The sequence below is a fragment of the Ornithodoros turicata genome, chromosome 3 (genome assembly GCF_037126465.1).
Source record: "Ornithodoros turicata isolate Travis chromosome 3, ASM3712646v1, whole genome shotgun sequence".
NCBI lineage: Eukaryota > Metazoa > Arthropoda > Arachnida > Ixodida > Argasidae > Ornithodoros > Ornithodoros turicata.
In genome coordinates this window covers 20,074,274-20,091,004 of record NC_088203.1, presented here as the reverse complement: position 1 = coordinate 20,091,004, position 16,731 = coordinate 20,074,274, and positions in this window count along the sequence as shown.

The following is a 16,731-nucleotide window of genomic DNA, read 5'->3' as shown; positions in this document are numbered from 1 at the left end:
GTTAGTCCGTAAAAAAGGCAGTTTTATTACACAAAGCCAGTTAGAATTGCTACAAATGCTTTCAAGTCGGACATACGCGTTGAATATAATTCACTCATAAGCTGGCTCGCTCGTCTGGCAACTTTCACAGAGGTCGTACCAACCGCTCCACTATCGTTGGAGAAGTGCAACGGGGCCGTTAATACTGAGTTGGAGGGGGGGGCCAGGGTAACAGGAAATATGCACAGCGCTGCTCCCGTATTACTTCTCCGAAGCCGGTAACTGTTTAATTGAATGTTTAATGTGTTCAGCTCTAGAGAGAGCCATTAAGCGGAACGTTGACATTAATTTTAAAAGCCTGCAGGAAGGTTACTGTATAAGAGCTGAGTCTTATGCTTCCTTGTCAAAATTGGGTAAACGGTATGAATGGTGGCGAACGGTAGCAAATATGTATTAGGTGTGGAGGGCGACGACCAAGGCATATGACGATGTTTGGGAGGTTGTGTTGCACGTACAAATATTTATATCAGGAGGAAGTACGCACACGGCTGCATAATTTAATACAGTAATGGAGAATAAATAAGGAGAGCCTATGATACTGTGAGTCGCGCTCACAGGCAGCATGCGTTGTGGACGTTATGGGTTAATTGTTGGGTGACCTCTCTGGATTTCTTCGCATCTGGAGGGACGAAGAATGTTTGTACACTCTGGAAGCTGGAACAGCCAACGTTTGACCACGTATCGCAGCGGGGTGTGGATGTATATAAAGAAAAGAAATATGTTTTCCTGCTGCTCTGTCGAAAGAGGCTCCCAGATTTCATACTGGAAGTCGGAGCATGCACAGTGCCGCAGAGGAATTAAATTTAATATGTTACATTACAACAATTACGTTACATTTTAATATGTTATCAAATGGACAGTCTTGTAGCGCATGTCTATTCGGTCATAGAAGGAGTTTTGTAAATGAAAGTAGCCTCCCTGATCTGATGAGATAGAGCTGACCAATTGCAAGCACAGTTAATTCCCTATTCTCACTGTGTCAGTCTCGGTTTCGTTCAGTCTGGACAATAAAAAATTGGCCGTTCAAAATTTTGTGACCGTCCGTGCTGCAACAGCCTACAAGAGTGACTTTACTGGACGCATTGTTTCAGACGACAATGGCCTCGTAAATTTTATTACTCATCCTCAGGGGCCATGAACAAGAAGGAATGCAGTAACGTCTAACTCTGAGGTCACTCTCTTTTGGCGAATTCGGAGTAAGGGAGTAATAGGGGGTCGTGTTTGTATCCGAAAATCTGCAAGACACAGGAAAATTACTGATAAAGTGCAGTGGTGACACCCTGTAGGTCGGTCTTACGACCTCTCAAAAAGTATACACATTCTAGAGTATTATAATACATGTAATACTTCAATTTTTTGTATTCTAATACAGATAGAAATACTCAAAAGTATTACAGTAATAGTGTTATAATACAAAGTATTACTATTACTTCCCACCCGTGATATAGAAGGGCTGCACGTACGTAACAAGGGAATGTAGGTGGCTGTTATGACGTACCGGTTCCTGACAATTACAGAAATGAGAATAATGATAAGAAAAGACTGCTGCCAGCTTATCCGTCGGAATATATTTGTGCAGTGACGGCAGTGGAAAGGTACCTAACCTAGCTATGTTATAGGATGAGCAACGTATTCCAGACCAAAGGTAGCACTGTTCTGAAAATTATCGATATTTGAGAGTACAGATCTTAGTAATGTACTGCGTGAAGACGCTTGTCTGAAATCAGACACACTGATCCCATCACAAATCTCCGAGTGTTGCAAAATCATTTATTTTGAATAATGAACACGTGAAACATATGGTTTTTCGTTAAGTACAATATTGAAACCACATTTCCGACGGCAACCAAGGAATCTGGGCTGCAGAACTACTGACAGGCGATTCCAGACAACCGTGTCGCAAGCATTACATGAAAGATAAGCGTTCGACACTAATTTCAGCAAATCCTCCTTCAGTGATGGCTAGTAGTTAAACTACTAGTTAAACGATCTTATTGTAGTTAAAAAGTAGTTATCAACTACTTGCAGAATTGTAGTGGCAACTACTACTTAAACTACTATTTCGATTAGTTAACTACAGTAGTTAGGTTACTGCAGGCGCCAACTTGCTTCCGATTTTGCCGCAAGCTTTACGGCACGACTGTGCTTCCGACTTTTACCTTGAGCTACTTGTTCGATGAGAACGGAGGTGCAGAGCAATTGTGCTGTGCATGTGTACTAAATCTTCGCTTTTAATGCTTGTCTAGCGAGGCCACATTTGTTGTGAAATAATTCTGTAACTTAGTTTATCACGTAGGCGCAGAAAGAATCCCACCGCAAGCTTTGTATTTGACGATCGTAGCGGCCTGCATAATACTTTGATTACCGTCCTGGTGTGCAGATAACCGCATAGGATGGCAACGTGATCGATCATCGTGGCTAAGCGAAAATATTTTACGGTCCACAGTGGCGCAATCGGCAGCCACCACAATATTTGTGCGTGGCGCATTGATCTGTGACGAAGGAGCCTGAGTGTAAATTTCGTACGTCGTATGTTGTACGTACCTTTATAGCGGAAGATTTCACTCCATAGAAAATACTTCCGCAACAAGCTCTTTTTTCAGCGCATAATATACAAGGGACAGGCAGTGGATTTTACGACAGTATGTGAATTAAGAGACGTAGGCACAAGAGTATATTTTAAATATTATCACTGCTTGTGATTCATACACGGGTGTCCAACAGCACTACAAGGGATTGGTGTTGATAGACAACGTTAAGTAGTTATAGATGTAGTTAAAATACATTGCAGTAGTTAAAGAAATAGTTTTAACTACTCCCCTGAAAAAGTAGTTGAAGTACTAGTAAGCTACTCTATCACAAAGTAGTTAGTAGTTATAGTTAAACTTCTGTAGAAGTAGTTAGTGGCCATCACTGTCTACCTCCCCAAAATGAACGACGCAACGCACTATACTTCGTCATGCCAGTGCTTCCAAGTTTGTATTACGTTTTTATGCATTCCTATCTCACATACCGCGCGTCTGTACGGGGCTTTATCTTTAAAGCTCACTTGCATGCCTCACAAATTATGCAAAATCGAGCCATTAGGATTGTCTTTGATCTACCATACGTCACACGCATACCATATCACATGCAACATCCTTTCTCATACATCGTCCTTTCTACATAGCTCTCACGTACAACAATTAATGTCTTACAGCGCGCTAAGCGGAACCTTCAACGACATCAAAACTAATCTCACGTGTTCTGCACAAATCTGCACTAAAGTATTGCGAACTTAAAACAAGTCGACGTACTACAGCAGGAGCGTAGGGTATGCCGAACTTACAATTTCTAAAGCTAATTTCGACAAGCATTTCCTTTTTGGTAGGATAACTGATTGTTATCGTCTGCCACCAGGGGAAGAGAACTGTACAAACCTATAACTGTTTAGAAGAAGGGTGAAACATTTCTCTTATCCATGTGATGTGATTGGTGTAGTCGCTGCTGTACCATATCGTTATCACTGTTGTGTTTTGTGATATTCGTTGTAATTTACTCATCACTGGGGTACATTCATACTTTCTATAGTCACTAGGAAGAACGCTTCAAGACGGAACATTTTCCACGGGGTCCTCCATCTCATATGTATCAATGGCTTATATTTTCGAGCGAAAAACAACAGACATGTGGAGACAAACACAATCGTAGCTGAATCAAAAGTGGGACTACACCCGCACTTGTGGCAATGGACTGTGAGGTGTCCTGACGGTGTGTCAGTCATTGATGCGGCGTGCTCCCTTAATCTGTCATTAAAGCACCTTCAAGTTTGTCCAACGTACACTTTGCCGCATTATAACGGAATGTTGTATAGGACATCCTGTTTGCATGGAACGAATTTGTTCCTATGGCAGGTTTCACACGCCATCTTCTTGTGTGGATTGTTGACCACGGCACATAGCCGCCTAGAATCGAGACGCCTACAAAGTAGGATCGCCTGACCAGTGTGCCTATTTTGTTTATTTTCTTTCTTCTTTTCTGGGGTGGAGATATATCTTTACTGGAGTGAGAAAGAAGAGGAAAACGGGGAAGCAACGCAAGTATGGCGGGCTAGTATGGCGGGCGGGCGGGTCCTTCTAGCCCGCCATAACGCAAGGTCGGCTTGCTATTCCATTAGAAAAGAATAAAGAGAGATGAAAAAGGAGGAGAGTGGAACGGGCAGGAATTTAACAGCCAATCATGTTTGTACGTCGTGTGAGCTCGCGCCTGTCGCCCCATGCAGAAGATCGCGTCTTTCGCGGTCACGCATCAGTGAAGCGGATGAGATAGCCATGATTACACGTCATCGATCACCCTTGGGTAACGATACGCGTATTATAAATGTTAGTCAGACAGGGTATCAGGCTGCTTCCTTGCCTTCCTTGCTAGTTAGTGCACAGGGTCATTGCGGAAAGATGTCTGCGCAAGGCAATGGCAAGCAGTGATTGTGACACCAGCACTGCAATAATACGCCATTCTATGCGACTACAGTAGAAGAGTACTGTGGAGTTTTCTACAATTTTCTACGTGAATCGGATATTCTGTTGCATATTAAACTGGAATGGCACACTACGATCCTGCCTTCTCTTCACTAGAGCCTGCGGATGTCTATCCGCCAATAAGTCCTCACGCATACAGGGTGTCACAGAAAACGTGTAATTGGATTTTAATTAAAAAACTACGCCACCTAAAATCATGCTGTCAACGGCATTTGTTCTTACTAGGTTTTTGCCACCTCCTGATGTGCATGTCATGTAACCCGAGTGTAATTATGTAAATTTTTGCGAAGTGAACTCGAAAATTTTCCAAGTAAAGGTCACTTTTTCACCCCACCAATGTGAAGAGCGTGCCGAATTTACTCAAATTAATGATAATTCACTGGAATATAGAGGAGCTATCGTATCAGAAAAAATAGCCGAAAACCATGCTCTACGAAGCTCGCATAGGATAGCGCACAATGAATTTTTCAGCGAAATCATTGTCAGAACGACGAAAGGAGGTTGGAAGCCCAGCCTACACCAGCATGGTAGAACGAGATAACACAGGGTGCGTTCCAAAACGTACTCCAGTCATCTCGTGAGTAGCTCTCTACCCGAAGCGCAGTTCCGAAACCTGGTCGAGTAACTCGATGACGTCACTACCCGCGTTCCAAAACAAGGTGGAGTAACCAGAGAGTTAACTCGATTCAACTCTCCTGCGAAGGCCGGTCAGGGAAGGTTCGCCCGAGTAATGACGTCATACTTTTGTCGTGTGCTCTTTTCCACGAAAGCGCGGTATCGAAACATGTGGTACCGAAACGCTGAACGTGTGGTTGTCGAAAAGCCTCGACCTCCACGACGGGTTATCAATACACAACTGGACACCTAAATGCACTCTTCCGATGCGGATTGTGCGACATGGTTTTTGAGGACCAGGCGAACGCCCAAAGACAGGTGAGCCGGATACACTTCCCAGGACAAAGTGAGTCTCGCTGGTGCGCGTTTATATTTTGTCTCCGTGTACGTTGCTTTTCCATTATCTATTTAGCATATGTTCACTAACAGCTGCCCTGCAATGTTTATTCGTTTCACTGCCTTGTAGCCACGTGGCCCTTGTAAAGGCACAGCTCTATGTGAAACGTTCAAGGCTATATTAGGAGCAAGGGCTATTACTGACTAGCATTATTACTATTATTACTTTTGTGTGCGTGTGTCGGAAATTGGATTTGAAATGGAATGTTACTTTTCTTCCTTTACCTCCACAGTTGTAAGATGGTTTGTCGGTACGTTCGTTTGAAGAGGAATTCAGATAAAATATGTACTATATAGGCGCAGGCTAGCTGGTGGATAAATGCTTGAGTGGAAATTCTGAGCTGTGCAAGGAAGGGACAACACGACAGAACTCTGTCACGAATATCCCGTCTTTTCGCCCAAGCTCAGACTTCTTTCAAGATGAATGAAACAGGAGGCGTTGGCGCGCTTCGCGATACGTGTACTGTCAGAACCAGAGAGTCGAACCGAAACGTTTAACGGTCCGGTTCAGGCGGGGGCGATAAGGGTTCGGTTCCGGTTCAGTTCCAGAAGGCAATTATAATGGTTCAAACCGGTTCTCTCCAAACGGTTCGGTTCCCGAATCGGTTCAGGAGCGACGAGTGCGAATGAAGCACAACAAGCATGTTAAAACAAGCTTCCGTGTGTGTTACAGTGCTTGAAGTGGGCAGGAAGGCGTCAGTGGTCGTTCAGGATTTTGAAAGAGTTTGTGCGACATGAAAGACAAGATTAGTAGCGGTTACAAGAGGAGAATAGCCATGAATTACTGGTTTGGGTTGACTTTCCCCGCACGTAGCTCAGGTAGCGGGGGTTAACTCACCCACCGGGTTGTTTGCAGAATCTCACCAGGAATAACAGTCAACCAAGCCTGCTATACCTTGGCCTAAGTCATTTAAGTAATTGAGATTATTCGTTACCAGTCAGAATCGCGAATACACGTTAATGAGACAACGACGCTTCGTGGTATGTAGTTGTATTGGAATGGTGCGATCGTGATCTCGGGGACTTTATGTGTAAAGGGCACGTTATTGTGTCAGCACTGACCGCCGCCGTGCTCGGCGTTAGAGTGAAGTGTCTGTGGAACAAAGACAAAGCAAATGCAAACAGAGAGTTCGACTCATTTTAGACCCACTGGCGATTTTTAGATACTCTGTCAGTATGGTCGTTTTTGCTTCTTTTATTTTAAGTCCTCAAAGAAAGCCAACTTGGCACGTTCTGTTCATTCTGACCAGCATGAGTGTGGCCGGTGCTTCACTTTCTAGTACCCTAGGCAAGCGACAAACTTAAAGCATTAAACGGAATGACAGTAACTTCACCTCCTGACCAACCACCGTCGCGAATGACACCCCCGCGACGCAGCGGGGGTGTTTTTTTGGGGGGGGGAGAGTTTTTTCAACACGCCCTGTTTTCAACAAGCCAGGAGAGAGCGATGCCACGCAAGATGATGGTTGGTGAGAAGGTGAACTTACCGGCATTCTGTTTCATTAAATTTGCAGTTTGGCTAGCGTATAATAGGCTTATGTAAGTTCACACGCGCACACGTTGCGAATTATGCTGGAACGTTGTACACACGAATACGTGCACTCTAAATCGTTTTACACCTTAAAGGGTGTAAATCAAAATATTCATGGCTCCCCCCTTTTAAGGTGTATTTTAACACCCTCATGGCAATTGGCGTGTAAAGGGTGTAACGCCGAATAGAACTGCTGGGTTCGTGGCATTATGCTGGTAACTGTGTATTCACAATTACCAGCATATTGCAAATAATCACATTGAGGTCCATATATGTATGTACATCAAGGTGATTAAATATGTGTGTAAGCATGCACAGCCGACATACAGAAAATCATGTATGGCGTGGCAGCTGTGCATGGCAATGAAGCATGGCGGCTGTATTAAGCTTTTCGTGAAATTGTATTCCTTCTCATGAGCAGACGCCTCCCCCATATGCATCTTCATTACTTAGAACGTTGCATTTATTCGTTTTTTCAAGGCTTTGCAGTGTTGTACCCACAAATATCTAACCCCTGTAAAATGTACGTTGTTCATTATCCGCGTCTAATCAGGATGGTTGCTCCTCCCCTAGCTGTATGGTGTATGCGTTTCGAAGGGAAACGCCAGCATTTTAAAGATGTTGCTAGAAAAACTCGACATTTTAAGAACATAATGTTATTTTATGAGCAAGAAGACATCAATTTTATCAAATGTATGTGTGGTCGCAGCCCTTCATCAGAAATACCACATCTACTGATGGTTCCAAGGAGATACTACTTCAACATGCCCCAGAAGCAATTCACAGTTACATTCATGACGTGATATTCACGCAGAATCTATGGTCTATGTGAAAAGCGCAGTTGATAATGATAACACATTTGCTGTTGGCTGTGTTGTTGCCAAAGAACCTTCCGAGGAGGACTTACCCGTGTTCGTTTGCATTACAGGCATATATGTTATTAACTCTGATACCATTTTTCTCATACAAACATTAACTACTGTTCAGTATGATGAGCACTATCATGTATTTGTTCTGTCTTGCAATGAGGCGCAACGTGTTTTAAGAAATTTAAGCACTATCTCAACAGATCTTCTAAATCTGCATACATTACTAGATCGTAGACGTGTTGTAAATCCACGCCATGCACTTTTGTAATGTAACTTCCCGTTTCCTGTTGTATATATTTACTTTTGTTCATGTGAACGAAAATAAATATACTCCCTCCCTACACCCAGGCGACACACTTATCACCATATTTCGCCTGAGAGTGTAGTACACCATTGTTACACCCCCAGGAACTTCCTAAACAAAGTTGTAGGGTGTGAAAGGGGTGTGATCTTTGTTAATACACCTTTTTTACACATTTAAAGGTGTTAAACAATTTACAGTGTGCTAGAGCTGAGCTCAGGTAGTTTGCTTTCGCGATGCATTACGAACTAGAGAACAGGAGAAGAAAAAGAAAAACGAAGGAGAGAATATTTGAGAGACCGAAGGTCGCAGCCGACGACATATACGTCGATTGGTCCACGTATTCGCATTTATATACAGGATGCCTGTGATAACGGTAGAGATGATATCGAAGACATCCCAAGCAGCACAATGTACTGAAAGTCGAGTGCAATAGGGGTGGACGGGTAGATGGAAGACCTTGAACGAACTCGTGAAACTAAAGAACATTGATAGGACACATACCGTCCACCCCTATTGCACTCGACTTCCGGTACGTTGTGCTGCTTGCGATAGCGCTGTCGAAGAAAAACTGCCTGTTTCCGACACAAACTTCATAGGAGAGTGTCAGTTTCCCATTGACGGTTCTATGTACCAGTGATCATTTCTGCTGCTAGGGTGGACACCCTGTGTATAGCTGACGCTGATTAGTATATTATTACAATATGTGTCACTTATTAACTGCTACCCAAAACTGTCTCTAATGTCGTGTTGATCACTAAATCTTATATACAGGGTGTCCCAGAAAACGTGCCATTGAATTATAAAAAACCACGCCACCTAGAATCATGTGGTCGACGGCATTTGTTCCTACTAAGTTTCTGCGACCACCTGATGTGCATGTCATGTAACCTAAGCTTAATTATGTAACTTTTTGCGAAGTGAACTCGGAAATTTGCCAAGTAAAGGTCATTTTTTTACCCAAAATACAGTTCGCAAAAATTTACATAATTAAACTTAGGTTACATGATATGCACATCAGGAGATGGCAAAAGCCTAGTCAGAACAAATGCCGTTGACCGCATGATTCTCTGTGGCGTAGTTTTTTTAATTATAATTCAATGACACGTTTTCTGGGACACCCTGTATATTCATGCGTATGTCTTAGACGTTAGTAGCCCTAACAGTTTTAAGTTACTATCTGTTGCTATTTCGTGACTCGAGAAGATCCAAATCATTGTTGCAGGGCACGACTTTTTCGGCAAGCAAGAGGATGTCTACGAAGCTAATAAATGAAGAAAAAATACGAAAAATAGTTTTTGTGTACATGCACAACATCCAAAGTTTCGCACTTAATTCCGTGTGAACCGTTATTTGAACCGGAAACCGGTATTTTTTTACCGGTTTTGTTCCGGTTCAGCTCCAAGATGGCGTCGACTCTTTCGGTTCGGTTCAGTTCCGGTTCGGTCAAAAATAACGGTTAATAACGGTTTTCGGTTCGGGTTCGGTTCGACACTCTGGTCAGAACCGCTTCATCGCGCTCCAATTACGTTTTTTGTTTCAGCCGTTCAGCTCACATTCGACGCCGGCGCCGCGGATATTTCCGTGACCCAAACCACGCCCGCACCACTACCTCAGTTCCAGGATTCCAACCAGCAGCTTCCACCTTTTGTATTTTTCATCTTCTGTCGTCATGACGTTACCATTTCTCTTTTTTATTTCTTTTGACTACCAAATGCAACGGGGTGTATCCACTACATGCATTTGGGGTAGCTAACGATACGTGGAAACTTCCATCCCACAAAAAATTAACGCATAAATCACGACAATGTCAGCTGCTTTTCTCTTTCATTCTCCAATAGAGGGGCTTACGAATAATTCTACAGTATGTTGGAAGAAATACTACCAGACAAGCAATCTCTGAATGTAACTGTACAGTAAGTAACTACATATACAAAGTGCTGAAAAAGCCAAATGCCCACTGCGCCGATAAGGCAGAGTTCAACTATGTCCGACGGAGCACGGTGACTCCTGTAAACAGCTCACAATACATTCCCAGTCCACGTTGCCGTCGTCTCTGTAAAATAAATCTGACGCCGCCCGCGAGATAAGAGCGGTGATGACAACGGCCTTCGTCTTAACTCGGTCGGAGTCCCCCATGCGTTCCCAGAGCTACTCGACCGGGCGCGTACTCTGTGGTCACATGGTACAACTCGGGCATGTGACCTACTCGACCCGAGGGTTTGTTTTGGAACTCACTCACAGACATAGCTTATCGCGTCCTGCCTCAGGTGGGACCATACCTTCACTCTCCCATTTTCAGCAACTCTCACTTTTTCTACTATCGCTCTGTGGGCTGGGTTTCTAACCTCCTTTCGTCGGACAGACAGCGATTGCGCTCAAAGCATCCCCACGCGTCATACTCAAGTGCCCCGAGAAGCATGATGTTCGCTATTTTTCCCGATAGGAGAGATCCTGAATATCACTTTCAATTATCATGAATTTGAGTAAACTGGGCACGGTCTTCCTGTTAGTGGGGTAAAAAAGTGACCTTTACTTGGCAAATTTCCGAGGTCAGTTTGCAAAAATTTACATAATTAAACTTAAGTTACATGACATGCACATCAGGACGTGGCAAAAACCTAGTAAGAACAAATGCCGTTGACCGCATGATTCTAGGTGGCGCAGTTTTTTTAAAAAATTATAATTCAATGATACTTTTTCTGCGACACCCTTCATATGTTATTCCTTTCTGGTTTTCCTTTATTGTTTTTTTCATGTCCCTCTGAAGGTAGTCAGTGTTATGGTAACCACTCAATACGAAAAACATTTCTGGCATATCTGCATTTCTAGTGCAGCTAGTTGATTCACTGCATGATAGCCAAGCCTGAGCGATGGACGAAGACACGTAAATACACAAAGGAAACAACAACAAACAAGCGAAGGAACACAAACAAAGGAAATAGTCCAGGCTCTGGACAACATTTCTCTATTTCCCTAACGTGTGATGCCCGCAGGTGGACCACACGGAGTTTCATTACGTCCACACGTTGCAAGAATCACTGTTACTTCGCTACACTCTCAGTGCCTCAGTTGGTAGGACTCGTCTAGTGTTGCCAAGATTTCCTTGCCCAAAATTCACTCTGTATGTATTTCTGTTATTCCGTATATATGTATTTCTGTACAGATGTGGACGGATGGAGAAAGACAGCAGTAAGGAGGAATGGAAGGGGGACAGGGGAGTTAGTATGCGTCATGGGCCGACTTCAGGGGGAACTGTACCGACATTCGTCTTCAACGTGTGCCAGCAAACTCAGGGGAAACGTCAGACAGCACAGCTGGTGCCGGGATTCGAACCCCAGTCACCTCCCAGTCCCGGCGAGGAGGGCGATCACTCTATAACCACTGAGTCACTTGCGAGCTGGTAGCATGTATTTAGCGAAAGAGATATGAATCGACCATTTGGTACCTGCCTTCGACTTTGCCTGTCTTCGACGACTGTCATTTTCGAATTTCGTAGTTACATTTCGACTGTCACACATCGATGACTGACACACGACTGTTACATTTCGTAGCCCTAAAAGACGTGATAACGGAACTCAAAATGTCAGGTGGGGTTGTGCATGGCGAATATCTTTTCACACTTGCTGTACATACGTCGAAGGAATGCAGTTGAATCTCAGTGTGAGTGCTTGTCTCAAGCAGAGATGGGGAGCAATGCATTACACTTTGGTAATTAGTAACGTATTGCTATTACATGTTGCTAAAGTAACGCGTAACGACATTACTCATTGCCAAAATGGAGGATCATGTCTGAAGTTCACCACGGAAGTCCGCGTTAGAGACTTCTAGTAAAATGTAATGGCAAAGTAATGTCATTAGTTGTTAATGCAAACGATTAGTAATGCATTACTTTCCAAAGATATAATGAGTAATGATAATGCATTAGATAATAAAAGGAATTTACCCAATTCTGCTCTCAAGCGCATGCTCTGTGTAAGCAAATACATCCTCCTGGTTCTGAAGACTGAGGTCTTACTTGAACTCGCGCAGAGTTTCTAGCAACACGTGCACTGTTTAAAGAATAAAAGCTTGTGAGGTGCAGAAGCTCGTCGGCAAGCAAGGACATGCTCGGAATAGACACCTAGGTTGTTAAAATATCATTGAAAAATAATTTCGCTCTCGGTCCTTTATTTAAAAAAAAACTCAAACACAAACTCAACGCACTTCCTCCATGGTAACCCGATAGTTAACCAGTTAATGTACATCGTTGATGTTCCATCTTCGGTCTTACCTTGCTGGTAAACTTTGCTTACCCGCTATTACCGAAAAGTGCCTCATTAAGCGCTCAATTATTGACAATTCAATAACAAGCTCGTACGAGCTTTCATAACTGATCCTTAATTAAGGCCACTTGAAACGAGCCGTCTGGTCGAGTACCGAAGGGTTGAAAGGCATGCGTAAACGATTAGTTGGAATTGGAACATTCCTGGGATGGAACGGAGCGGATAAGCATGCGTGGGGCGAGAGCATCTGATTAAAGTTTACTGCACGTGCTAAAAATGATTGCGACAATATTAACGTACTGTGAAAGCGTACAAATTACATTACTCCGTCGACCTGGAATTCACCACAAGCGGCGATTCAGGCAGCAACGGCATTAAAACATGGTGCGTGAAGAACGCGGAAAGGCTAGGAAATAGAATAAGTCACAATGTTGCCTCTGATGACAGCCATGTACTGCTGTTAGGGTGCCGGATCAGTTGATAGAGGCCCAGCACCGCCACTGGACAGCGAAAAGACCATCCCAAAAGGTAATCTGCGAATCGGTAACATCCTCTGTGTATGATGTCACGGTCAGTTCGCCTCGCAGGCTGGTCTTAACAGCCGCCGTTCACAGCCGTGGTCAATATCGAATATTTTCGCTATTTGAACGATTTTCAATTTCATATTTTACAGGGTGAATGCTTTAGTACAGAGGAACAAATTGGAAAGGATCGTAGGCATGTTAAATATACTTTCACTGTTCCTTTAAAGGGATACACACATAAGCAGGATGTCATGAAGTAACACAGAGAACACTAGGGCAACGCGACGATACCGGAGATTATCCAAACAGTCTAATGTACTGTAACTTTAAGTAGATGGGGTGCCTTGCGAGTATGTTATCACTTTCTTATCACATAAGGCATCATTAGCCATGGAATGCATCACTTTGCAGCAGCAGACGTGGCGACATAGTCCTCCCTCTACTCCTCAGGGTGCCGGAGGCGCTTCTGCTCCAAGCAACTTCGCCGAGATCGGTACAGCAATACCTCTTTTATTGTTCATGCTGTAAACTTTGCGCATAATAGCATAAGACAATGGTTGCAAACATCTTTGGAAACTGCGAACCCATGTTGCTTCCCCATATACTAGCTTCCTTCTTTATCTTTTTTGATGATTACAGCGACTGGCGTTAAAAAAAAAACACACAAAAAAAAAACAGAACATCAGAAGCGCTATGGACACTGGACAGATACCCAATATAGATCGTTGAATGCTTTCGTGCTACGCCCTTCCATTAGACCATCTTCTGCTGGAACCGTGTTCTTGTAGAAACGTCGTGCTTCCAGTCATTGTCAAGCTCACCAACAATTGATACTACAGCATAAGTGCAGGCAAGCTGGTGGATAAATTCCATAGTTGGAAAAGCCAGCGCTTGGGCACTAGAAAGAACGACAGACACACACACACGGGGGGCTACAATACGTATTAGAGATACCGTCAGTCATACGCAAAACAATGTTATAGTCACATTTCTATTTGCTGACTTCCATCTGACGTTATTGGTGTGCATGGTTTTTTATGCTTCTTCTCACACAAACACAGACACAAACACACGACATTTTTTAAAACACATATATCTAATTTATCCTGAGAGGTACCGCTGCTTTAGGGTAGTGTTCGCCGCCTGGAGTCTCGTAATCCCCATGCCCTCCTTTCCTTTTTATAATAAACATATACCCCATACCCTCCGGATCTGCTTTAGGTCGCCTGTAAAGCGTGCTTCGCCGGCACAGCACTTCTGCATGCAGGAGAAGCCAGCTGCTTCCACTTTACACGTACTATGTCCATCGGGAAATGTCGAAACTGAGTGAAATACGGTCAACCGAAGCGATACAAAAATAAAAACATGCTACTGTTTATTATATCGGGCAAGCTTCCATCCAGTCGTCTGCATTTCACCAGGTACAGCAGTTTCAATGTTTTATATGTTTATGTCTGAGGAAATTTATTGAACGTCAACGCTAGTACACTATTTCGTTATTTAGAATTCATCGCGATGAGAAATGCACAAGGGGCTATGTACACATGATTGCTGATGACGATGACTGTGGCTATGTACATATGATGGGGGTTGTATATAAATTTATAGAGGTGCGCCAGCTATAATAACGTACTCACCCTGAATGTTAATGGATCGCGCCACCAACGCCGGAAACCCCCTCCTCCTTAGTGTGAAGAAGTCTTGAAGCAGGATAGTGGTGACGCTGACTCGCAATTTCCGTCGTATGTTTTTACCACGCAGTATATCTGATCGACGACGCTGTTATATTTTTAGTGTTGTACACAGTATGTCCGTAAGAAAACACGTTCTAGAGCACTACGGTGCAATGGCTATCCGGGACGTACTCGAACAGATTACAAACCTAGTGTCATATAGTCACGTAGCAGTCGCACCGTCCTTCACCGGTGCAGCCGGTCACACGTTGAGAGAACGCTGCCATTGGAGCTGCCACCGAGACAGGACACACAGGGTGCTACATTCAACAAATAAATGTTGAACGTAGCGTCCTGTGTGCCCTATCCCGTTGTTTTGTGTGTATTTCCCCTAGCGTACCAATGGCAGCAGATCTTTACGAACAAGCCCAAGCATTGCGTTGATAGAACGTGTTGCGGCACCATTGTTAGCGCCAGCTCACACCATGTCATCTCATCTTGGCTACAGTCGTGACGCAGCCCACATACGTGAGGCCAACAACGTCAAGCCGGTTTTTCGTCACCACCACCAACGCCCGTTGGGACATTCCATCACTGCCGGTCAGGGCTGGTGTAGACGGACACCACATCCTCTACAAACGCTTCCATTTTCGTTTCGCAAAAGTTAAGAAGTCGTATTATTTACTACGGTTAATTGTGGATACCCGAATGGTGTGATAATGCGTGTTAACATGCGTGCATTATCTCACCATTCGCGCATCCACAATCCATCAGCATTCGGACTAAACGTGACATTTACAGTTTGATAGTAATTTTGGCATCATACTTTATTCATCGCATCTTTCATTATCACGAACGAGCAGAATCGACCGCACGCATTCGTATCGCCGCCGCCTCATCACACGTAAATAAGCAATGGCCCGTTTTGAACCCCATGGGATAGTGTTTTCCCTCCTCTCTACTAAGGGCTGTCGCTTGATGAAGCTGTTCTTTTTTTTTTCATCGCATACGTTCCTCCTGAATGTTTTCACAAGAACAAGCCAGCTATCCTCTGCAGGGAAGGGAATAATTATCTAGGCTGATCATTATTCGCACACCGACGTTTAACTTTTTGCTATTTTGTGCTCCGGAAATCACTGGGAGACGCCGCCTATGAAGCTTAATACGCCCGAGAGTTAGGACATCCTCTGATTTCACTTCGTTATCTGGACCTTTTTTGTCGTACTTGTTTAAACAGGTTAGACCTCGAAATTAATCCTCCAAAAAGCTTGAGATGTTTACTTAGCCACTGGCTTTTCGTCACTGATTCGCAAACGTCAGAAACTACAGTGGCACGGTGACCTCAGCTTATTGCCTTCCAGGACGTGCCCCACATTAATTTTATTTCCCTCTTCCTCTCTCCTCCGCCTCATTCTTCCTCCTCGTCTGCACCAAATTTGAACCTTTTTTGTTTTTGTAGTAAAGGCCAGTGCTCACTTGGCGACGCCCGACGCGACGTCGCGTGCTGGCCGCGGAAATAGACGCGCATTTCCGGCGCTGGGAGAGGAGAGACGTCGGGTCAAAAAATTGCCTTGCCGAACTTGTTTCACGACATCGGGGAGAGATGGCGAGAGCTGCCGAGAACGATATACTGGCGACCAATAGGTGACACAGAAAAGCCACGCCTCCTGACTTTTCGTCTGCTTTTTTCAGAAGAATGCCATTGTGATGTAAACATGAAAATCCTGACGGAGCGGCGGATATGCGCCTCTACTTCCACCGCAAAGTCATGACGTCGCGTCGGGCGTCGTAAGGCAAACCACATGGAGCACGAACTAGCGGGATTTTCGCGTCGCGCGACGCATTTCTTGCCGCACGATGGGCCAGCGACGCCGCACTCTTTCTTACTTCCGCGACATCGCGAGCGACCGACTCTGCCAGATTTCTGTTACTGTCGTTCGGCGCGACACCGGAAACCAGAGCACAAATTGACCAGTCAGGAAATACTGGCAGTGGTGCCAC